Here is a 20,550-nt window from a genome sequence, read left to right as displayed (position 1 = left end):
TAATTATGAGAAATTGAGGATATTCACTTTTGTGTTAAAATCCTGGGTTAGGAGAGGCTCACTGGACTAACCAAGAAGGCCAATTATTCTCTGTAGAGTTCACCAATGCTTCACTGACTACCTGTGGACCCATCATGGACATTGATCTTTTAGGTAAAATAGAGTAAAAATAAACTAGTAGAAAAAGAAATGGAATAAAATATAAGATCTACAAAATATGAGCCCCAAATTTTATCATTAGATTGAATAGACATGAAATTACTCTGACAAATTTCTATAAAAGTTTCTAAGAGCTTCCAGGCAGTTTCTAGACCTATCTCAGATTATTAACAACCAATTCGTAGACCAGCACTTGCCCATGGTCCATATTTTGTGGAGCACTGTTCTCAGCTTAAATAGAACCTAAAACTTTGTTCTCATGTTAGTGCCCCTTTCTGTCTTCATTATTCCTGTCCTTGCTTGTCCTTTTACTATGCTCTTTTATTCTTTATTTAAAAGTAGATTGAACATAATAATTGTGAGCTGTTAAGGTAAGAGACACAGTGCAGGTACAGATGTATGTCTGTTTTTGAGTTTAATAAAATGAATATGCAAAATCAAAAATGACATGTACCTATACGTGTACATTAATACATGGTCTACTGGATTTTAAGACTCTACACCATTGTTTCTTAGAAATGTGGTTCGATCAAGCCTGTAATCCCAGCACTTTGGGGGGCCGAGACGGGCGGATCACAAGGTCAGGAGATCGAGACCATCCTGGCTAACACGGTGAAACCCCGTCTCTATTAAGAAATACAAAAAACTAGCCGGGCGAGGTGGCGGGCGCCTGTAGTCCCAGCTACTCGGGAGGCTGAGGCCGGAGAATGGCATAAACCCGGGAGGCGGAGCTTGCAGTGAGCTGAGATCCGGCCACTGCACTACTCCAGCCTGGGTGACAGAGCGAGACTCCGTCTCAAAAAAAAAAAAAAAAGAAATGAAAGAAATGTGGTTCGAAGAGTACCTGTGTCAGAATTAGCTGAGGTAACTGTTTAAAAATGCAGACTTTAGGGGGCAGAGCAAGATGGTGGAATAGAAACCTCCACTGATTGTCCTCACCACAGTAACACCAAATTGGACGACTCTCCACACACAAAAAAACACCTTCATAAGAAGCAAAAATTGGGTGAGCAATCACAGTATCTGGTTTTAATTTCATATCACTGAAAGAGGCACTGAAGAGGGTGGGAGAGAGAGTTTTTCAATGCCGACACTACATCCCCTCAACCTCTAGCAGCAGCGAGTGGCACAGAGGGAGAATCTATGTGCTTGGGGAGGGAGAATGCAGTGTTCTGGGACTTTTCATTGAAATGCAGTGCTGCATTGTCACAGCAGAAAGCAGCACTGGGCAGAACCTAGCTGGCACCCACAGAGGGAGCATTTAGACCAGCCCTAGCCAGAGGGGAGTCACTCATTCTAGCAGTCAGAAGCTGAATCCCAGCAAGCCTCGCCACCATGGGTTAAATTGCTCTGGGGTCGTAAATAAACATTAAAGGCAGTCTAGGCCACAAGGACTGCAATTCCTGGGCAAGTCCTGGTGCTGTGCTAGGCTTGGAGCCAGTAGACTTTGGGGGCATGTGACCTAGGGAGATACCAGCTGGGGTAGCCAGGGGAGTGCTTGTGCCATCCCTCTCCCACCCCCAGGCAGCACAGCTCACAGTTCCAAAAGAGACCCCTGCATTCCACTTGAGGAGAAGAGAGGAAAGAATAAAGAGGACTTTGTCTTGCAAGTTGGATACCAGCTCAGCCACAGTAGGATAGGACACCAGACAGAGTCTTGAGGCCTCCCTTCCAGGCCCTAGCTCCTGGATGACATTTTAGACACACCCTGGGTCAGAAAGGAATTCACTTCCTTGAAAGGAAGGACTCAGACCTGTCAGGATTCATCACCTGCTGACTAAAGAGCCCTTGGGCCCTAAATAATCAGCAGCAGTACCCAGGTAGTACTCACCATGGTCCTTGGTGAGACTCAAAGTCATGCTGGCTTCAGGTATGACCCAGCAGATTCCCAGCTGTGGCAGCTAAGAGGGGGGACTCCTTTTGCTTGAGAAAAGGAGAGGGAAGAGTAAGGGGACTTTGTCTTACTGCTTAGGTACCAGCTTGACCACAATGGGTGAGGACAGTACTCACTGGTGTCCTCAGTTCTAGGTCTTGGCTTTTAGATGGCATTTCTGGACCTACCCTGGGCCAGAGGGGAGCCCACTGGAAGAGTTCCAGGCCTGGCATCATTCACTGCAAGCTGACTGAAGAACTTTGTAAGCCTTGAATGAATATCAGCAGTAGCCAGGCAGTGCTTACCATGGACCTAGGGCAGTAGTGGCCATAGGGAGAAATGCCTGTGTTTGTGGAAAGATGAGGGCAGAGTGGAAGGACTTTGTCTTGTGGCTTGGGTGCCAGCTCAGCTGCAGTGGAATAGAACATCAAGTAGATTCCTAAGGTTTCCTACTCTAGGCCCTGGTTTCTAGATGGCATCTTTAGGCCTGCCCAGGACTAGGGGGATTTTGCCACCCTGAAGGAAAACACACAAGCTTGGCTAGCTTAGTTTTGTGCTTATTGTAGAGCCCTAGGCCCTTGAGTGAACAGAGGTGGTAGCCAGGCAGTGGTTAACATGTGCCTTGGATGAGACCCAGTGCTGTGCTGGCTTCAGGTCTGACCCAGTGCAGTCCCAGTGGTAGTGATAACAGGAGTCTGTGTGTCATTCCTCTCAAGTTCAGAGAGCTCATCAGACACACACACACACACACACACACACACACACACACACACACACACACAGAGAGAGAGAGAGAGAGAGACTCCATTTGTTTAGGAGGAGTAAGGGAAGAGAACAAGAGTTTCTACCAGGTAATCCACGGAATTCTCTAGATCTTATCCAAGACTACCAAGGTGGTACCTATAGGAGTCTGCAAGAGTCACACTGTTACTAGGCTTGGGATGCCCTATAATGAAGATATGGCTGCAGTGACCAAAAACTTAAGATCACAACACCCAAGTCCCTTAAATATCTGGAATACCTTCAAAGAAAGACAGGTACAAACAAGCCCAGACTGTAAAGACCTCAATAAATACCTAACTCTTCAATGCCCAGACCCTGAAGAACATTCACAAGCATCAAGACCACCCAGGAAAACATGACCTCACCGAAAGAACTAAATAAGACACCAGTGACCAATCCTGGAGAGGCAGAGATTTGTGATCAGTCAGACAGAGAATTCAGAGTGACTGTTTTGAGGAAACTAAAAGAAATTCAAGTAAACAAAGAGAAGGAATTTTGAATCCTATCAGATAAGTTAAACAAAGAGCTTGAAATAACTAAAAAGAGTCAAGCAGAAACTCTGGAGTTGGAAATGCAACTGACATACTGAAGAATGCCTCGGAAACTCTTAGCAGCAGAATTGATCAAGCAGAAGAAAGAATTAGCTTGAAGACAGGCTATTTGAAAATACACAGTCAGAGGAGACAAAAAAGAATGAAGCAGGCCTACAAGATCTAGAAAACAGCCTCAAAAGGGCAAATCTAAGTTACTGGCCTTATTCAGGAGGTAGAGAGAGATAGTGGTAGAAAGTTTATTCAAAAGGATAATAACGGAAAACCTCCCAAATCTAGAGAAAGATATCAGTATTCAAATACAAGAAGATTATAGAACACCAAGTAGATTTAACTAAAACAAGACTACCTCAAGACATTTAATAATGGAACTTTCAAAGGTCAAGGATAAAGAAAGGATGCTAAAAGCAGCAGGAGAAAAGAAACAACATACAATGGACTTCCAATATATCTAGCAGCAGAGAAATACACATCAAAACTACAATGAGATATCATCTCACCCCAGTTAAAATGGCTTTTAAAATGCTGGCGAAGGTATGAAGAAATGGGAACCCTTGTACACCTTGGCAGGAATGTACACTAGTACAACCACTATGGAAAACAGCTTGGAGGTTCCTAAAAAGTGAACATTGAACTAACATATGATCCAGCAATTACACTGCTAGGTATATATGCAAAAAAAAGGAAATAAGTGTGTCAAAGAGATATCTGCACTGTTTGCTGCAGCACTGTTCACAGTAGCCAAGATTTGGAAGCAACCTATGTTTGTATCAACAGATGAATGGAAAAAGAAAATGTGATATATATATGTATCATATATATATACACATATATTCACAGACACACACACACACACACAATGGAGTACTATTCGGCCATGAAAAAGAATGAGATCCTGTCATTTGTGACAACATGGATGAAACTGGAGGTCATTATGTTAACTGAAATAAACCAGAGGCAGAAAGACACACTTCACATGTTGTCACTTATTTGTGGGAGCTAAAGATGAAAACAATTGAACTCATGAAGACAGAGAATAGAATGATGGTTCCCAGAGGCTGGGAAGGGTAGTGGGTTGCGGGGGGAAGTGCAGATAGTTTATGTGTACAAAAATACGGTTAGATAGAACGAATAAGATCTAGCATTTGATAGCACAACAGGGTGACAATAGTCAACAATAATTTATTGTACATTTAAAAGTAACTAAGAGTATAACTGAGTTATTTTTAACACAAAGAAAGGATAAATGCTTGAGGTGATGAATACCCCATTTACCCTGATGTGATTATTATGCATTGTATACATGTATCAAAGTATCTCATGTACCATGTAAATAAATGCACCTACCATGTACCCACAAAAATTAAAAATTAAAAATGCAGACTCCTAAGACCCATCCTATACCTACTGAATCACAATTTCTGTGGTTTGATCTATGGAGTCTGAGTTTTAAACATGAGTCCCAGATGATTCTAAGACACAATAAAATTTAAGAACTACTCTTTCAGCATGTGGGAATCTGCGTGATATGTTTAATTCTGAATCATACACTATGGTGGTAAAGTATAAATGCCAATTTTGTTCACTAATGTGAATCTATTAGAGTCTCTGAGTGTGTTATTTCAGGAGAGCATCTCTAGGGTATATTATTGTGTTCATTGCTATATGCAAAGCATTATTGGAAAAGGGTAATGTTCCCATTTTACAGACAGAAACAACATAAATGTACAGGTAAAGTAATTTTACATCCTTCTCTACTAAATAGTTTCATCTTAATTGAAGATTTTTGCATGCTTAAAACCTATTCTTAAATTCCCCCTGGTTTACAATAATATAATTTAATTTGGAATGAAAAATAACATAGCTGAAGAACCCATTAACTGTGCATTTAAAGAGTTATAAATTGAATTAGAGAAGAGGGGTTGCATTTAAACCCCTTAATATTTCACTTGGAAACATTTGTGTTTCCATTAATATGGAGTTAATGCAATGTTAACACAAAGTTCACCATTAAGGAAAAATATAATGCTCATAGATATTAATATGAAATTCTCCCATGAGGAAAAATATTACATCCTAAGATCTTCAAGACATATGCCAGTCAAATAAAGCAGATACTACTATAGCTGGGTCTTTAATTCTGTGGTAGAAGTAGGTGAAGGGAAAAGAACTACGTTTATTCTAATTGGTATATAGCTTTCAGAGTTTTTGGCACATTACATCTGCTTGTGGGTATTGATCTGTTAAACATAGATAACTGAGGGTCATTTATATTTGTGTATGGAAGTAATGGATCACAATGCTGATATTTTGGCTTGAATACACATTCCTAGAGGGATTTCCTTGTCCACCTAAGATGAGGAAATCAGTCCTTTGGGGATTTTCTTCTCTTCCAAAGCATATTGATAATTTCCCAGATAAAACTGAACAACCCTGAGAAAGCAACAAGTCCTTAATTACTTTTACTAAACTCATCGTACCACACAGATTTCTCCTGAAATTGTGCAGGGTTCTGGGAAATCTCCCTCTGCACCTTTCAGCCTTGCTGTGGTGTTCTCTTGGTCAAGTTACTGGAATTCTCTGAGCTCTGTTTCCTCATCTAGGGGTTGAGGACACTTCTCAGAATTACTGTGAGAATTCTTTCAGTGAATGATTCTTAATTACTGAGCGTAATTCTTGACATTCTGTGAATGGTAGGTAGTTATTGTGGGGGGAAGCTGTAGAAGAGTGGCAAAAGTATGGGTAAGCTTTGATGTCACACAGACCCAAGATTTGAAATCCAGCTAGTTTCTAGCTATGTGATCTTCTGTGAACAAGTTATTCAATCTATCCCCTAGTTTTCTTAATTTATGACATAGGGATTGTTACTCTGGTTACTCTGAGGATTAAGTGAGTGTGTGTACACACTTATAGGGCCTAGCATGTATTCAGTTTTTATAACATAACAAATAATAGTCATGATCATTTTTAGTGAATTTAATGGCCTACTTTCTAAGCCAGATTTGAAAATACATGTATTTTGTACACATATGTCAACTTGGGTTTAGATTTGAGGTCCTACCCTTGATATTTTAGCAGCTACCTCACTTCTGTGTATATTTTCAAAAAGCTCTCTGATTTATACACGGAATGATGTGTATTCCCATTGAAAGATTTTGGGAATCTGAAAATAGAGTGACAACGGGACAAGCATTCCTCTGGCTGCTTTAGGAACACAGGGTTGGAAGAAGAAGTCTCCAATAAAAATTGCAGCAGATAGGCAGACACATGCTGTGAGGCTTCAGTAATGTATATGAGTGATGTCAGCCTCAGAGGCATGCAAAATGCAAAACACAAAGGAAATTCATAATGGGATTTTCAGGAAAAAGGTTGTTCCTTCCTGATGTGCTAACCTTGATTCTAGTTTGTGTTTTTGTACCAGCATAAAGATAGGTGGAGGAGACACTGCTGAATTTTTCTATTGCCAATTTGTGTTGTAATCTGAGGACTATGTCTTTGCTCTTCCCTGCTTTACTCTCAATAAATATTCTGCAAGCTTTGGGAAATGAGCTACTTTAGTTAAGTGATGTCTTTAATTGTGTAAAGTTAATCCATTCAGCATCCATAAATCACATTTCTACCCATCCTTGCTAGATCAGTAGCTTTGAATGTTGGAAACTGTAATAATGAGTTGAGCTTGCAGTAGGAGATCTGATGGAAATGGGAAAGGTGATTGGGGGATAATTTCCATTCCTTCATTCTTAAGCTTCCCTTTCTCTCCTTTACATCAATTCTTGAAATTTCTAGATGCTGTTCTCCTTCACCAGCCTCATCCCTTCAGAGCGTGGTTCATATGCCAATGCCTTGAGTGAGCTTTCTCTTTTTCTCCTGACCACGTCATGTTGACGGCCCATTCATACTCTGAGGATGTTTTCTTTTTCCTTTGTAAGCATGTGTCATAATTGTAATTAAAGAATTCATTTTCTATTTATTTAATGTTTTACTCTCTAAAATATAAGCTCTGTGAAGGCAAGGGCTATGCTTATTTTGTTCATAGCTACCTCCCAGTGCCTAGCACCATATGATATCATAGTAAGTAAAAACATAAGAGTGTTTTGTTGATAAAAAGTTGTTGTTAATGTGCTTCCCCTTTTTATTTGTTCCTGTTGGTTTTGCTCGACTTTCACCACAACGGGGTGTGGTTTGGAGAAAGGAAAGCATATGTGAATTTATGATACTCTGGATATACCTTCTCAATATAATAATTTACTATGATTAAAGTAGTACTGGCTGAATTACTTGTGCTTAAAAAATTACCATCCCAATGAAAGAATACATGTGGGATGGCTTGAAATCGAAGCTCCGACATTCATCAACCACTGTTGCCCTGCCTTTTAGTTTCTTGCTTGGTTAGCCGGGAAATCTAATTCCATTATGATAGTGTCTTATGCTGGGGGGAAGTAGGTTTTCTCCATATAGGAAAATAGATTGTCACATGTAGGCATTGGTAATACAAGGGTGATCCAGAACCTAGAGTGCAGGTAAAGTGTTGTATGTACCAAATGTTATGGTATTTGGAAGGCAAAGAATCATGGCTTGCAGGACCAGAGTGGTAGGAGCAGCAGGTGGGATTCAGAGACCAGGGAGTGAGTGATAGTAACAGCTGCACCATAAGCAGAGTGGGTGAGTCTCCTACCCAACAGAGAGTCTGTTGGTCCGTAACTAGAAAGTAGTCAAGAGTTCAAGATTACATACTCTATCCCTACCTGGGGATAAAAACAGAGAGGCTTACGTTGTTAAGAAGTCTATTTGTTGTACATAGGCTGTAGCCAACTTTTTTTTTTTTTTTTTTTTTGAGACGGAGTCTCGCTCTGTCACCTAGGCTGGAGTGCAGTGGCCAGATCTCAGCTCACTGCAAGCTCTGCCCCTCGACTTTACGCCATTCTCCTGCCTCAGCCTCCCGAGTAGCTGGGACTACAGGTGCCCGCCACCTCGCTCAGCTAGTTTTTTGTATTGTTTAGTAGAGACGGGGTTTCACTGTGTTAGCCAGGATGGTCTCGATCTCCTGACCTTGTGATCTGCCCGTCTCGGCCTCCCAAAGTGCTGGGATTACAGGCTTGAGCCACCGCGCCCGGCCGGCTGTAGCCAACTTTGATGCCAAAAAGAGGAAATATATTTATTCTTTCTGGATTTCTTATTCTTTCTTTTTCTCCTTTCTTTTTCTTTTTAGAGACAGGATCTCACTCTGTTGCTCAGACTGATTTGCATTGGCAGGATCGTAGCTCACTGTAGCCTTGAACTCCTGGGCTCAAGCGCTTCTCCCACCTCAGCCTCCTGAGTAGCTGGGACTACAGGTGCATTCCACCATACTGAGCTAAGTTAAAAAAAAGGTTTTGTAGAGATGGTGTCTCACCATGATCTTGAACTCCTGGCCTCATGCGACCCTCGTACTTTGGCCTCCCAAAGTGCTTGGATTGTAGGCATGAGCCATGGTTCCTGGCCTAGATTTATTTTTCTTATCTCCCAGTGGTGACTGAGCCCACTGTGGACCCATTGGCCACCTAAGTTAGTGAGGTTGCTGGTGTTTTCAAGAGTGTTGTTTGAGGAAGGCAGAGTATCTTAAAAGAGCTCGGGTTTAAGTGTCTTTCAGATGAGACTTCAAATCCTGGCTGGTATCACTTCTTCTCGGTGAGCCTCAGTTTTATCATCTGTAACATGGGCCTAATGACACTACTGACCTTATTCTTACAGCACAGTGGCACTCATTTGATACTATTTTAAAAGCATCTCCTATGTGTTCCTGGCACATAGTTGCCATTCTGAGCATACTTGCTATTATTGTTGTTTGCTAGGACGCTGGAAAGTCATAGTGATTTGTTCTAAAACTGGGCTGGGTTTACAAGTCCAGAAGAGGCCTGGACAGGGTGATGGTGATCCTGGAGTGCCTGGCTTGCTATATTCACTCATCCAATTCCAGAATCAGCCCAAAGCTCTGTGGCCCTTCGAAGTTTCAGGGCAAACTGCGTCTGGGTTAAGGGAATAATAGAGAGGTAATTGCAGCCGTCAAATATAGTGTGCAGCTTAAATCTAGTTTGCATCTTTTCACAGCAAATGTACTTGACATATAAGACCATTTTGTCTTGTTTTCCTGGAGGTTTGCTGGAGAGAGATGGTCTTATAGCCTTTGATTACATTAAACCAGCACTTTGTAATTGCAACTGCTGACCCAGGTGGGCTAACAGCTTCAGAAAGCCTCTTTCTCCATTAAAGAATGATGGATCCGAACTGGGGATTTCCCTACCCCAACTCTTTCCAGTATAAGACAAGAGCATTAGCTAGATTGATGATTGTATCTATTTTCACATTAAAAGTCAGGTTTGAAAATAACTTCTGAATTGATAACTGCATGTTTGGATTTTCATTAAAGCTATAATACATTTGAAAAAACTTTAGTCCATTTTCACAGTTTGAAATCACAAGTCCACAAATTTCACTGTGGATTAGTTAAAATACTGTAAGCCCATTTCAGTAACCTAAATGAATGCTCTGTCTGATTTATGGTAATGGTAAGTTGGAGTTCTCAGGTAGTGACCACTGTATTCTGAGTAAATCAAATAGCAAGCTCCCCTTTCTGTGATTGCAGTCAGCTTGTCTGACATCAGCCCAGTCTGTGTGTGTGTGTGTGTGTGTGTACACATAACTCATTCTTTGGAATTCTCCCATGGAAAAGCAAAGGAAGGAAGCTGAGGGGAGGATGGGGCGATTGCATCCTGTACCCTTTACAGGGGTGTGGCCACGACTGCCTCGGCCGAAGGGACGTGATACATTTTTTTTCACTTAGGATGCCTGGACAGTGATAAGTCTTGATGAAAGGCAGGAGTGGCTTTTATTGTCATTCGTACTGGACAGGAGCCTCTTGCTAGAGACCTGCCGGAATCCTATCTAGTATTTCATTTCTAGAACTTTGGGGAAAGAGGAAGAGAAGCAGGAGCATCTGTGAAGTGGACCTGCAGAGCTTTCAAAGCCACCTTAGAACTCCAGACCTGCCTTGACCTCAGTTCACCTCTGGCTGCTTCTGTGAATGAAACTGCCACATGGGTTGGCCAGGTATATGATTTTAAGGAGAATGCCATATTTCTTCTTGCTGCTCCCTAAGTCTCATTTGAATGATGGATTTTAAAACCTTTGGGATTATATGAGGTAAGATACTGGAAACTGCTGTGGAAGGAATTCCACTGTCACCTGATTTCCTTGTCCAGCTGTTTGGGATTTACAGTTTTCTCTGCCTTACACTTTGAAAAGCTCTTAAATGTGGTCACCTCCCAGCTGGATGAGGGACAGTTATTAACAAACTATGCGGCACATTGATCACTTGACAACTGAGTATAAGAGATCAGTGCTGAGATTAAAGCATGCAAAACTTTTACATATAAATAGACAATCACCTCATTGTGAATTTTTAGGGTCTGCTTGTTTTAAATGGATTGTGATGTTACTGTGATGTTAAGTACGGGTTCTACCTACAAGAAAATGCTTTGGAAATTTGCCTTAGGTTGAGTCTAAATAGATTTCATGGCAGGTTATCTGTCCCTGGAATAATCATGGTTTTTGACAAATTTTAAAGTTCTTCTCTCAGGGAGTGTGATGTGAAAACAGATTTACTTTTAAGGTAAATTTCATATGGGCAAGTATTCATAGACATCCATATTCTAGAAACTGTTGATTGAATGACAGTCTTACAACCAAACTTTAACTTGAGAATAAAACCATGGTTTTTATATATCGTCTTGTGGCAACTGTGGCAAACTGACCCAGTTTTCTATAGACCTCTAAAATTTGCAAGCAGAAAATCTACTTTAATTAATTATTTAAAAACTGAAACAACTCCAGGGCAAAATTTTAGTTTTATCCTAATCCCTTACAAGTTGGTTTTATACAGTGAAATTTTTGACTTTTTGGCTATTAAATGCCAATCAGTGATTCTCAAGAGGGGTGGTGGTGTTAATTTTTATTGCCATGTAGGGTGCAACTGGCATTTAGTGCCTGAGAGCCAAGGATGCTAATGTTTCTGCAATGTATTGAATAGACTCTCACAAAGAATTGCTCACTAGAATGCCTGTAGTGCCCTCACTGAGCACAGTTTAGTGAAAAGTATGTTGATGATTTAGTAAAGACTTACATGAGCAGTCATCTCTGGAAAGGTAACTGATCTAATAAAGCAGTTTTGGGGAGGGACCCACAGGGAGCAGTCACTTCGTAACATTGTTCTTTAGGATCAGGAGCAGTGAATGTTTCAGAAATATTGCTCCCACCTGCTTCTTTTTGTTTTTTTTTTACTTCTGTTTTAGGTTCAGGGGTACATATGCAGGTTTGTTATGTGGGTAAACTTGTGTAACAGGGGTTTGTTGCACAGATTATTTTGTCACTCAGGTACTAAGCCTAGTACCCAATAATTTCTTTTTCTGATCCTCTCTCTCCTCCCATCCTCCACCCTCGAGTAGGCCGCAGTGTCTGTGGTTCCCCTATTTGTGTCCATAAGTTCTCATCTTTTAGCTCCCACTTATAAGTGAGAACATGCAGTATTTGGTTTTCTGTTCCTGTGTTAGTTTGCTAAGAATAATGGCCTCCAGCTCCATCCATGCTCCTGCAAAATACCTGATCTCATTCTTTTTTATGGATGCATAGTATCCCATGGTGTATATGTACTACATTTTCTTTATCCCATTTGTCATTGATGGGCATTTAGGTTGATTCCATGTCTTTGCTATTGTGGATAGTGCTGCAGTGAACATACACAGGCTTGTGCCATTATGATAGAATGATTTGTATTGTTTTGGGCATATACCCAGTAATGGGATTGCTGGGTTGAATGGCAGTTCTGTTTTTAGCTCTTTGGGGGATTGCCACACTGCTTTTTTTGTGTGGTTTTTTTTTGTTTTTTTGTTTTTTTGTTTTTTTTTTTAGAGACAGGGTCTCACTCTGTTGCCCAGGCTGGAGTGCAATGGCATGATCATAGCTCACTGTAGTCTGGAATTCTTGGGCTCAAGCAATCCTCCTGCCTCAGCATCCTGAGTAGCTAGAACTGCTGGTGTGTGACACCATGCCCAGCTAATTGTAAAAAATTATTTGTAGAGACAGGGTTTGCTGTATTGCCCAGGCTAGTCTCTAACTCGTAGCATCAAGCAATCCTCCTATCTTGGCCTCCCAGCGTGCTGGCATTACAGGCATGAGCCACTGCCCCCAGCCATTCCCATATGCTTCCAACTAATATTTTAAGGATGAGATTAGATGAGCTCCAACAAGTATTTGGTTTAGTTCATTAAGAGTAACCTCCTTCTTTAAATAAAGTTAACTGTTAGAGTTCCTCATCCATATTATATGAACTCATTAAAATCAAAGGAATAATTTACTCCTAACCAAAGGATGCTTTTGTACTGAACATTGTATTTCATAATGATTATATATTTCTCTGAATTTTCAGCGTTAGGTGCAGTGTAAAAGTAACATCCTACAGATTCTAGAGTTTGCTAAACTTCACTTACTATTAAAAGAGATTATCTTTGAGTGCAAGCTTAATATATGCATTTTGTTTGTTTGTTTAAGATGGAATCTCGCTCTGTTGCCAGGCTGGAGTACAGTGGCACCATCTTGGCTCACTGCAACCTCTGCTTCCCAGGTTCAAGCGATTCTCCTGCCTCAGCCTCCTGAGTAGCTAGGACTACAGGCACCTGCCACCACACCCAGCTAATTTTTGTATTTTTAGTAGAGACGGGGTTTCACCATGTTGGCCAGGATGGTCTTGAGCTCCTGACCTCATGATCCACCTGCCTTGGCCTTGCAAAGTGCTGGGATTACAGGCGTGAGCCACTATGCCTGGCCTGCATGGTATGTTTTAAATAATTAGAGGAAAGAAAGGAGGGTCTGTAATCAAATTGCTATTATCATTCCTGGTAACTTTTTACACACATAGTGACAAGGTAGAGATTCTCAAGTTGAACACTATATTCAAGATCCTGGTTTCATTGTGTAGGGAGATGAGGGCATCTCCATCTGGTTCCTTATCAAGCCAGGCCTAAAGCTCATTGGCAGAATTTTAAGCTTTGAGTGACCTTCCATTCAAGAACTGGGCAGCATTGAGATACTGCGTGTGAGATCCTGTGCTATGCTCTTAGTGGCATAGTTTACAATCACCGTACAGTAAGGACTTCACCCGTGCTGCCTGTTCTTTCGGCATCTGTGGATTAAGAAAGCAGTGTTTCAAGAAACATTAATGAGCATGCTTTTGTTTTAATTTATGTATATTTATGAGAAATTAGAATAAAATAAATTTTAAAAGTAAAAGCTAAGGAAATGAAGTTGGTGAATTGTGCTTTTGAGTACTCAAATGAAAACATAACTCCCTTTAAAAGAAGGAATAAATAGGGTTTCATTTTTTTTTTTTTTTTTTTTTTTTGAGACAGAGTCTTGCTCTGTCGCCCATGCTGGAGTACAGTGGCGCAATCTCAGCTCACTGCAACCTCCGCCTCCTGGGTTCAAGGGAGATTCAAACAATTCTCCTGCCTCAGCCTCCCAAGTAGCTGGGATTATAGGCACCTGCCACCATGCCCAAATAATTTTTTGTATTTTTAGTAGAGACAGGGTTTCACCATGTTGGTCAGGCTGGTCTTGAACTCCTGACCTCAAGTGATCCACCTGCCTCAGCCTCCCAAAGTTCTGGGATTACAGGTGTGAGCCACCGTGCCTGGCCCGAAATAGGTTTTTAAAACTCGTATGTTTAGCTCCTGATATATGCCAGGTTCACATACTATACTCATGTACTCCTCACAGCTTTCTGACCTGAAGTGTGATTACTGTCATTTTATAGATTAAAAAAAAAACAGAGTCTCTGCAGTTTTCAAGACTTGCCCAAGGTCATAAATCCAGTGAATGGGAGAAATGAAATTTAAAACCAAATCAGCTGTTACCTAGCAGTGGCAGCCTGGCAACATCAGTATCAAGTAATGTGTTATTCTCATTGCACCCGTAATGTGTGATATATACATAGAAAAGGAAAACATACTTTTGTTGGTGTATTAGTCCATTCCACACTGCTATAAAAAACTTCCCTGAGACTGGATAATTTATAAAGGAAAGAGATTTAATTGACTCACAGTCCACATGGCTGGGGAGGCCTCAGGAAACTTACAATCAGGGCCTAAGGTAAAAGGGAAGCAAGCACCTTCTTCACAAGGTGGCAGGAGAGAGAAGCTAGCAAAAGCAGAGAAAACTGCCTTACAAAACTCTCAGATCTCATGAGAACTCACTAGCTATCACAAGAACAGCATGGAGGAAACCACTCCCATGATCCAATGACCTCCCTCCCTCGACATGTGGGGATTACAAGCCCTTCCCTTGACACATGGGGACTACAATTTGAGGTAGGATTTGGGTGGGGACACAGAGCCAAACTTTGTTGGTAAATAAAGGTTTATGTAGACTGAACACCAGTGGTATAGTAAACATGTTGCATTAAGGGTTTCACTGAGCTACGAAGTGGTAGAGAATCAGAGCTTTATATTTTGACTGATTAAAATTGAGTGTGGGGAAAATCGGACTTTCAGGAGTTGTTTGAATAAAGAGAGGGAGGAGAAGAGCGTAGTGGAGGTAGACAGTGAAATTACAGGATGGTGTTTGACTTGGAGAGGGCTTAGAGGAGGATGAGTGCCTCCCCCGCCCCTACCACTGAGCGTTGTTGAACTGAAGAACGTGAGATTGGGTCACAGCCTTTTGCACTAAGGTGGATATTTGTATCAGCTGTAGCTCTATCTGCACAGGTAGGATGGAGATGGAGGAGAGTCATGTCCAGGTTATGGCTCCCATGCTTGGTGGTTGGCCTGGGCATGAAGCATTGTGCATCATCCTCTCTTGCCCTTCTACAGTCTGTTCTGCACACAGCAGCCAGAATTATCATTATCATTTTTTAATGCAGATCATGTCACTTCCCTGCTTTAAATCCTTCAATGATTTTCCATTATCCTCAGAGTATGGTCTAGACAGACAGTAAGGTGTGGTGTTGAGGAGCATCGTCACCGGAGCAGGACTGAGTTCGCTCTGTACATACAGTAATTCCCCCTTATCCATGGGGGATACGTTTCAAGACCCCGAGTGGATACCTGAACCTGCGGATAGTGCTGAACCGTACCATACACTCTTTTTCCCTATACATATATCCCTATGATAAAGTTTACTTTATAAATTAGGCACAGTAAGAGATAAACAATAACTAAGAACAAAATAGAACAATTATAACAATGTATTATAGCAAAAGTTATGTGAATGTGGTCTCTCTCAAAATAGGTTATGTGATTGTGATCTCTTTCTCTCAGAATATCTTACTGTACTGTACTCACCCTTCGTCTTCTTCTTGTGATGATGTGAGATGACAAAATGCCTGCGTGATGAGATACTATGATAGCTGATCTGATAATTGAGATGGCTACTAAGTGACTGACAAGCAGGGAGCATCTACAGCATGGACCTGCTGGACAGAGAGATGATTTACATCTGGGCAGGATGGAAGGGACAATGCAAAATTTCATCACACTACTCAGAATGTGCACAATCTAAAACTTATGAGTTGTTTGTTTCTGGAATTTTCCATTTAATATTTTCAGACTAAGGTTAACGTTGGGTAACGGAAATTGCAGAAAGTGAAACTATGGATAAGAGGGGACTGCCGTACCAGCTTTATCATCCTAGACAAATTTCTTAACCTCTCCCTGTTTTACTTTCCTCATTGTTAAAAATTTTATAGATAATAGTTCCTACCCTAAAGGGTTGTTAGAGGTTTAAATGAGTGAATAAAAGTAAAACGCTAGAACAGCACTGGCACGCAGTAAGCTCTAGAGAGTGTTATTGTTATTATTACAGTCTAGAAGCTGGCCCCTCCCTGTCTGTTTCTCTCATCTCTTCTTCTCCCAGTCTCTGCCTCATTCATGCTGCTCTGGCTGCATCGCTTGGATGTTCCTTGGAACATGGTAGGCTTGCTTCCGTTTCAGGGCTTTTGCATTTTTGGGTTATGCCTTTTCCCAAAATCTCCCTGTGGTTCAGTTCCCTGCTTCATTCAGGTTCCTGCTCAAATGCTTCCCTGACCAACCTATGTAAAATTGTACTCTCCTACTAACCTGTCTCCAACCCATACCCAAGCTCTCTTTCTTTAAGCCAGTTACCACTACTTGACATTGCATTTTTGTTCATGTATCTGCTTACTGACTACTTTCCCCACCAGACCAAAATCTCCACCAGGACAGGGACTTTGACTCTTTTATTCCTACGCAAATCCCTGCCACTTAGAATATTGCCTAGCAGATAGTGGATGCTCAGTATGTATTTGTCGAATGAATTTTTATAAATATCATTTTCTCTATCCCTTCTATAATTGCTATTTTCATTCTGTCTTTGAGGCTTAAACTGTTCTTTTCAACTCTCTTTGGCCTGTTACACTTGTCCAAATTATCCAAATGGAAAAAGAGCATTTATTCTGCTCTTTCTTATGAAAGTTCTTTGACAGCAGGAAGTCTTGTTCTGATACTGTGAGTCTTGTTACAGGGAATAGGATTGAGGCATTTTATCATCATGTCATAGAACATTCTTGAAGGGCCTAATGTTGGATCTTGCACTAAGGTGTTTACTGAGCTACCAAATGCTGGCCATACTTCACCATTTAAAAGGGCTTGGGTTTACATATTCATTATAAAGCATAATTGCCAAAGGAAAGTAGTCATGCAAGTATGATGGGGAAAATCATGTACTGACAGCAGTTGTGTACTTGAAAGAGACTTCGGAAGTCTTTAAGTCTCAAGTTTTACAAAGAACACCTCATTCCTGCTAACATTTTTATCATGAAATTGGATGCAACTATTGCAAATGCCTTATTTTATTTTCACATGAGATTTATCATAAATTTTACAATAGCCACCATAAATTATAAGTTTCTTGTTTGATGTAAGTAAGCCTTTAGTAATTTTCCATTTGAAGCATTATCAAAGAATTTGAGTTATCACAAATCCTATGTAGTAAAACATTCAGTTGGGGGGAAAAAATCTTAATTTAGAAATGCTCTGAAAGCCCTTATCAAGAAGGAACTTTAAGATGTTTCAAAGGCCTTACTCAAAACTGGTTATGTGATCTTAGGTAAGCCTCTTTATCTTTTTTGTGTTTTGGTGTGACTAACTGTAGCACATAAACAAAGTTGAATGGCACATCAGCAGTGTGGATGAATTAAGTGTGAATGTTAATTGGAAATTATTATTATAAAGATCCAGAGTTTAAGCTGGTCTTGTGGAATTTGCCTGATAATGCTTACGAAGAATTTGCAATGTTGTCCTTGTTTTTCCCTATACTGAATAAGATGGAGATCTCTTTAAAAAGGCGTTGTATATTCCATGGTGAGCATTTTATTTCTCTTTTGTATATTTTAAGAATATAGTACTAATATTAAATTAATATAATATAATCAAAAGAAGATACCGAGATACTGATGCAGGATTTTTCTCGGCCCCTGCAGCAGGAGTCACCCTGTCTAGTTGGCCCACCGGGCCACGTTTGGCTTGCAGTCCAGTGTGGATCCTGGGGCTGCTGCAACTGTGTGCTCAGCCCCTAGTGGAAGCGGGTATGTGAGCGAGCGAGTGTGTGGTCTGGCTGGCCATTTCAAGCACTGGTGCAGTGGCAGGCTCTGTGCAGAGCTTGTGGCTGGACCAGTCATGTCACCCTAAGGGGAATGTGGTGGTGCCTAGGCAGGGGTGGCCACAACCCTGAAGCCTCAGAAGGGGTGTTACAGTGTGGTAATTAGCTCTTTTAGTCCCACTGTCTGCAGCCTGACTGATGGTAGTGTGTTAACAGCCCAGTTAGCTCCTTGCCCCACTCTGGCCCATGGCTCTGGGGCCGGGGCTTGGCCCTGGTATTGCTTCTTGTTGCATGGGGTGGCTGCCCTCCACTGGTGGAGGGCAGAGGGCCACAGTATTAACAGCCTTCTGAGTACTTGCATTCAGTGGGTCCTGAGTTCTTGCCCCACGTCCCAGAAGAATGACGTCACACTGACAATCGAAGGGTGATGAGGTCGGAGAATTATACTGAGCAATGAAACAGCTCTCAATGGAGAAGGGACAGGAAGGTGGTCTTTCACCCTAAGTCAGGTCATCTGTCACCCTAAGTCAGGTTGTCTCTCCCAGTGTGGCTGAGTCTGGGTTTTTTATAGGCATAGGATGGGGGAAGGGCAGATCATAGAGAGTATTGGAAAAGGCAGCATTTGATTGGTTTAAAAGCATTATTCAGAAAAAAACCAATGAGGAAAGGGTGGGCAAACACGAACAGAGGTTCTCACTCTGGATCACAGCTTTCATCCAGAACCAGTGGCCTGGTCTTTCAGCCTTCAGGCTGTTTTTGGCTTGAAGGTGGCATTTCACCAGGGACTCGCCCCTATCTACCTAGGCATTTATCTGCCTCTTGTCGCTATCAATATCTTTCATTCAACCAAATGTGAGCACCTACTGTGTGTCAGGTTTTATTCTAGGCACTTGGGATACATCAGTAAACAGAATAGACAAAATTCCTCGACCTCTTGGAGTTTACATTCAAGAGAGGAAGACAGACAATATATTAAAATGTGTAACTAGATTCGTATAGAGTATGTGAGAAGGTGATAAGGATTATGGAAAGGAAATTGAGCAGAGTAAGATAGTCCAGGAATACTGGAGGAAGACTTGCATTTCAAAATGAAGCAGTCAGAGTAGGCCACATTGAGAAGGTGACATATGAGCTACAAAATTGAAGGGAGGAATTGAGACATAAGGGTATCTGGGGGAAAGTTCCAGATGAATGGAATGGCCAGAGCAAAGTCCCTGGGGCCAAATCCTGAGCACACCTTTGGGGACATCAGGGAGGTCAGTGTGGCTGGAAGGGAGTAAGGAGGGAGGCAGGGAAGGCAGGAAGGGTGAGGTCAGAGCTGTACTTGGAGGGAGTGGTTGGTCATGTCCTGAGGGCACTGGAAGCCATCATCAACACTTTGGATTTCACTCTGAGAAAAATAGGGAGCCACTAAACAGAAGAGAGACATGTTTCTATATGCCAGTGCAACCTGTGTTTGAAATTGATTCTTTTGTAAGCCATTTCTGAACTGCACCTTATTATCTGATATACTGGGTCATGACTGTAACTCTTGGGAGGGGTTTACTGAAATGAGTCCAAGTGTTTCTTCTCACTGGGCTGTCAGTAATTTTTTTTCCTTTTCAAATGAGTGTTTAATCAAATAGTTTAGGACCAATTGTTTTTATCTAGGAAGTTGCTTAGCAGAGCCTCCTCCCTTTGACTAGTACATCTAGAGGTGTGAGTGTGCAGGTGACCCCTCAGGGGTGTGGTTCAGACTTGACTATATGTCACCCAGTTTGGATCTAGTGAAACATTTCACATTCTCCAGTTGGGCCCCACGCCCTGCTTGTGATACCCTGCTATAGAGGATACAGCAATAAAACATCTCTCTCAAACTTGGTAGTGCATGATGTGAGTTCAACAATGTGCCCTGTACCTCTCCACTCTGCCAGCATTCCCTTCCAGGGTGGTGATGAGGTCCATGTCAGAGATAGTGTCTTGCACACCTTTCAGTGCACAGATATTCCCAAGGCCAGACCTTGCAGTCTTGTCATTGGCTCTTCTCAGCACGTGTTGTTTTTTTCTGCCCTGTAATGTCCGGGTGCCCATTTCTGCAATCTCGGGCACATTGTTCTCAGCAAGTCATTCTGGTGCCATTCAAGTGGCTTCAAAGCCGTAGTCATCAGTAGGTGCCCTCTTAGCAGGTGGCCTGGTGGTGCCATGATTGTAATCTCTGAACATGTCAGACACGCTCTTTTCTCCATTCAGAGATTTCATGTAAAGAATTGGGCATCTAGGGAGATTGTGTTAAAAACTAATGCTAAGTTTGCAAATTCATAAGAAAGTTTGCCAGTGAATTATCCTAGCACTTAATAAAATTGGTGCTTGATTTGCTACATTCAGTGGTGAAGACCCACCCCTTTCCACAGTATTGCTCAGCTCTCAAAGTCACTGTCAGTTTTCTCCTCAGTGTTGCTCTGGGATTCCAGTAACTGGCCTGGTGCGTGCTGATAAATTTGTACCATTTTAACAGTCAAGCAGTCCCTCTGAAGGGGTGTTCTTTGCCCAGGTCTAGAATGA

At 41.6% G+C, this 20,550-nt stretch overlaps 1 protein-coding gene across 3 annotated transcripts in view; it reads left to right on the top strand.

Moving 5' to 3' along the window:
• HECW2 (HECT, C2 and WW domain containing E3 ubiquitin protein ligase 2) overlaps window positions 1-20,550 on the top strand; it is a 384,249-nt gene that overhangs the window by 214,485 nt on the left and 149,214 nt on the right. Inside the window, exon 1 of one of the 3 annotated variants that reach the window (XM_025405497.1) lies at window positions 10,134-10,545. The exons of the other annotated variants lie outside the window; for them this stretch is intronic. The gene's annotated coding sequence lies outside the window, so the exon portion shown is untranslated. Of the gene's footprint in view, window positions 1-10,133; window positions 10,546-20,550 lie in introns of those variants that run through there. 3 annotated transcript variants of the gene reach the window in all.

The sequence above is a fragment of the Theropithecus gelada genome, chromosome 12 (genome assembly GCF_003255815.1).
Source record: "Theropithecus gelada isolate Dixy chromosome 12, Tgel_1.0, whole genome shotgun sequence".
Classification (NCBI taxonomy): domain Eukaryota; kingdom Metazoa; phylum Chordata; class Mammalia; order Primates; family Cercopithecidae; genus Theropithecus; species Theropithecus gelada.
Note: the sequence above shows the minus strand (reverse complement) of the source record. Positions and strands in the feature narration are given on the sequence as shown.